General features: G+C 42.3%; 1 pseudogene; it reads left to right on the forward strand.

Moving 5' to 3' along the window:
- Nucleotides 1-1,062: 1,062 nt before the first annotated feature.
- On the forward strand, nucleotides 1,063-1,151 carry LOC143934680 (U2 spliceosomal RNA; annotated as a pseudogene).
- The last annotated feature ends 3,837 nt before the right edge of the window (nucleotides 1,152-4,988 follow it).

The raw sequence follows: 4,988 nt of genomic DNA on the forward strand, positions 1-4,988 counted from the left end.
ACTAGTGATTAAATACCACTAAAAGAAAGCTCTATTTGTGTGGAAAAAAGGACGCAAGTTTCATATGGATACAGTGTTGGATGACTGAGTAATTGTCATTCAAACTGTGAGAGCGCTGAAAGCTGAAAATTGGTCTGGTCAGGAAGGGGGTGTAACTGCACTGTACTGAGGTGGTTAACAAGGGGACCCCCTACCATTTCACAAGAAAAGTGTCAAAAGGGTAAAAAATACAGGATACAGCTTGGGACAAGTCCTTTATTTAAAAAAATAAACTAAAAAATGTCCCACAATGTAAGTTTATACCGCCCGCCGAGTGATGTGTCTTCTCTTTGACAGTACTGATATAACTGAGGGCGGGGGCACACGGTGATGTAACTGGGTGCCCGCGCCAACCCTCTGATGCTACAGGGGCTTCCCGTGGCATCAGAGGGGGGTGGGGCCCCCAGTGATGTAGACGGGTGACCCTGCTCCCCTCTGAACACTTTACAGGCATACTAAAGACACCCCCCAGGAACGATATTTAAAGGAATATTTCATTTTTATTGTTTCACTTTGAGCATTAAAAAAATCACTGCTCCCGAAAAAGTGTCCGATTAAAAAAAAAAAATTGCATTGATACATGTCCCCTGGGGCAGGAACCAGGTCCCCAGACACTTTTTATGACAATAACTTGCATATAAACCTTTAAAATTATCACTTCATTTTTAATGCTAGTGTCCATAGACTTTAATGGTGTTCCAGCAGCTTTTAATTTGCCGCAAACATCGCATATTGCTCGATGTTCGACGAACAGCCGATGTACGAGTCCAACGTAAGTTCGACTCAAACATCGGGCTCATCCCTACATACCAGAAGAAGGACAAATGATAGATAACATCAAAGAGGAGCCATGAATGAACCCAGAAAGTTATCTCTGGAAATACTGCAATGTCAGCATGGTCACTGGATGTGATACCCCAACAATCACTAGGTAAGAAACATTGATACCATCATGGGTCTAAAATATCTGGGAGTAACAATGGGCATCAATAGTCCACTTTGTTAGACACCTCTACCTTAAAGATCGCTTCTCAGCCCTTTGGCTAAGATCAAGTGTAGAATTTGTTCTTATCATTGTCCAGCAGAGGTGCTGCACCACTATCCAAGCCTTTTGGCAGGAATGGCTGTCTGTATAGTGTCCCTGCTGGTATGATGGGGGTTATGAAGGCTAGTACTGGCTGGAACAGAAACTGGGGCACCCACAGGAAGTGGGACATGGGAGTAATTCTTCTGGGAAGACTGGGGGGTTCAGTGTCTCCTAATTTTTATGGGTCCACCCTGTCTTGCCATGGACTGGGAAGGCAGAGAATCAGCAGTAATGTGCCCCCGGTAGTTGATCGCCCCAGGGGGCTCTTAGTATGACTTAGGCAAGGAAAATCCACAGTGTGAATGAGCCCATGGCCATGGCACTGATGCTTTTTCTCCACTGTGCCTCTTTGGGCTTTTGGCTAAGTCTGGGGCAATTTTTGTTACCAGGCCTCAGGGCTTAGCCAGTGCACCTGCACTGGCATTATTTACTTATTTTTCTCCTCAAGTTTTGTCACTTTGCACTTTTGTCTGTTACTTTTCTCACTAAGATGGAGGGTGTGGTTTCTCAGGTCTATCCTGAAGTCTAGGGGGAGAATGTAAGGGCATTAGGTTTCTTCTTGGGAAGAGCACTTCACCTAGTACTCACTGGTCGGCTTCTGCTGATCATGAGGAGAGGGGTCCACCAGCCCTTTTGGCTAGGTAGACCAAATAATGCCTTGCCCCTGTCTCAGAAGCCTTGCACCCTGGGGTGGTCAGCTGCTATTCCTTTGGAGGTGGAAAAGACACGTCCTCAAGTGGCTGGCCACATTCAGCCTAGTAGCCAATAGCTTTGCTCTCGTACTATGATCTGCGCATGCGTTGCACTTTGTCCGATTGGAATTCTCTACAAACGATCGGACAAAGTCTGTTCGGATCATGTTGTCGGAAAATTTGATATCAAGCTCTCAAACTTTGTTGGTCGGATGGAGCCCACACACGGCCGGATTATCCGACAACACAGTCTGATCTGACATTTTCCGCCGGAATGTCCTTCCGTGTACAAGGGCTTAAAGAAGGTAAATGATAATGATAACATAACATGTCATTAGGTCATGTGGAGAAACAAAAAATATATTAAAACAAATTCAGTAATAATGAGATGACAGATTTAGCGGTAGTGCAGTATAGGGGAACATTATTTTTTTTATTCTTTATTTTATATTATAAAAAATGCCATTATACAATAATACAAAACACGTATTTACTAACATCTATGGTTTTACTTAACATTTTTCCATATTTCCTACCCCCCACCCTGACCCTGACCCTCCCCCACCCTCAACTCAGATATTATTAACCACTAGGCGTCCGCTCTATAGCTGAAAGATGGCTAAAGCGTGGCGCTCAATTGTGTGAGGGCGTCCCTGGACGTCCTCCTGTTTACTTCCTCCCTGTGCGCCTCTTTAAAAAAAACATAAATGACATACCACACTAACACAACACAGTGCCCACAGTACCTATCAATGCCATCTGTTTCCAGTGCCACCTATCAGTGCCATCTGTCCCCAGTGCCACTTGTCAGTGCCATCTGTCCATAGTGCCATCTATCAGTGCCAACTGTCCCCAGTGCCAATAATCAGTGCCATCTGCCCCCAGTGCCACCTGTCAGTGCCATTTGTCCCCAGTGCCACCTGTCTCCAGTACCACCTGTCCCCAGTGCCACCTGTAAGTGTCACGTTCCATCTGTTATCAGTGCCATGTGTCATCAGTGCCACATATCAGTGCCATCTGTCATCAGTGCCACCTGTCAATGTCACGTGTCATCTGTCATCAGTGTCACATTTCATCAGTGCCACGTATCAGTGCCATCTGTCATCAGTGCCACATCAGTGTCACGTGTCATTATCCTGGTGCTCCAGGGCCTTCAAAAGTTTAATAGGTAGTCAACAAGTTAGAGGTGTAATTTATGCTCCTATTGCCATCTGTCATCAGTGCCATGTGCCATCAGTGCCACGAATCAGTGCCATCTGTCATCAGTGCCACATCAGTGTCACGTGTCATTGTCCTGGTGCTCCAGGGCCTTAAAAAATGTAATAGGTTGTCAACAAGTTAGAGGTGTAATTTATGCTCCTATTGCCATCTGTCATCAGTGCCACATCAGTGTCACGTGTCATTGTCCTGGTGCTCCAGGGCCTTCAAAAATGTAATAGGTTGTCAACAAGTTAGAGGTGTAATTTATGCTCCTAGAACATGTGACGGTGCTCCCTGCATGTTGGACCTCTCTATGTGGCTAGGCTGTGAAAAAGTCTCACACATGTTGTATCGTAATGCTCAGCAGGAGTAGAACAATGTATTTTGGGGTGTCATTTGTGGTATACACATGCCAAGTGAGAGAAATAACCTAATACAATGACAATTTTGTGTAAAAAAAAAATCTTCATTTTGCAAAGAACTGTGAGAGAAAATGACAACATCAAAAACCTCACCATGAATCTTACTAAATACATTGGAATGTCTACTTTCAAAAAAACTGATCATTTTAGGAGTATTTAGGAGATATGCCTCAGTACATCAGGTGTGATCAATTGTTTATGATTTGCACCACAGCTTGTAGACTCTCTAACTTTCACAAAGACCAAATAATATCCACTAATTTGGGTTATTTTTACCAAAGATATGTAGCACTATAAACGGTGGCCAAAATGTATGAAGAAAAATTAATCATTTGCAAAATTTTATCACAGAAACAAATAAAAATGTGTTGTTTTTTTTCAAAATGTTCAGTCTTTTTTTCATTTATAGCACAAAAAATAAAAAGGTAATCAAATACCACCAAAATAAAGCTCTATTTGTATGAAAAAGAGGACAACAAATTCATGTGGGTACAGTATTACATGACTGAGTAATTGTCATTCAAAGTGTGAGAGCACTGACAGCTGAAAATTGGTCTGGGCAGGAGGGGGGTTTAAGTGCCCTGTAGGCAAATGATTAAGAATGCATTGTCTAAAATAGATGGAACACCACCATGGCAGTTTTCCCTTAAACAGTTGATAACACTGCAGTGATTATGTAAGAGTTCCAATATATCAAGGGCCTGTCATAGGGCAGACTGTACGCATGAAAAATAAAAGAAATGAACCAGTGGAAAACCCCACCCATTCATTCATAAAGTTTCAATCACTATAGGATAGAGACGGGAAAGTAAATCTTTTTAGTAAATGTCTTAACCTGCATTTCCTTGAAGATGATTCAGTCAAGGTTGTTATAGCAAAAATAAAAATAATGCAATGTAAAATGTAATATTAAAATGGTTATATACCATAACAATGACACATACCAGATATAACAATGTGTGTGTTACAGGACAGGAGGCGTATTGGTGGGGTCGCAGGTGCCAGTAAAGATATGCATTTCATGGTAGCATATTCTAAATGAGTAGAACATCACCAAGAGCTACAGCATAAGACATTGGATAACTCCGCGGTAGTAGTTACAAGTTCTAGTTTGCAAGGTTCCACCATGAGCCAGAATGTCTAAGTAACAAGTGCAATGCCGCGTACACACGGCAGGAATTTCCAATGGAAATAGTCCAATGGGAGTTTATCATCAGATTTTCCGACCGTGTGTATGCCCATCAGTCTTTTTCTGTCAGCATTTCTGACGGTCTTTAGATTGAGAGCCTGTTCTTAATTTTTCAGACGGAAAACCTTTCAGATTTTTCGATCGTGTGTATGCAATTCCGACAAGCAAAATTTCGACGCATGTTCGGAAGAATTAAAATTCTCTTTTAGGCTGGATTCACACCTATGCATTTTTCATGCTTTTTGCATTTTGCAGATTTGCACTACAGTCCATTTAACATGTTTCCTATGGAACACATTCCGTAGTGCAAAAATGCAAAATGCAAAAAGCACTAAAAATGCATAGGTGTGAATCCAGCC

Source organism: Lithobates pipiens, unplaced genomic scaffold, assembly GCF_037356315.1.
Source record: "Lithobates pipiens isolate NorthernLeopardFrog02 unplaced genomic scaffold, aLitPip1_a1.2 Scaffold_27, whole genome shotgun sequence".
In the NCBI taxonomy this organism is placed as follows: domain Eukaryota; kingdom Metazoa; phylum Chordata; class Amphibia; order Anura; family Ranidae; genus Lithobates; species Lithobates pipiens.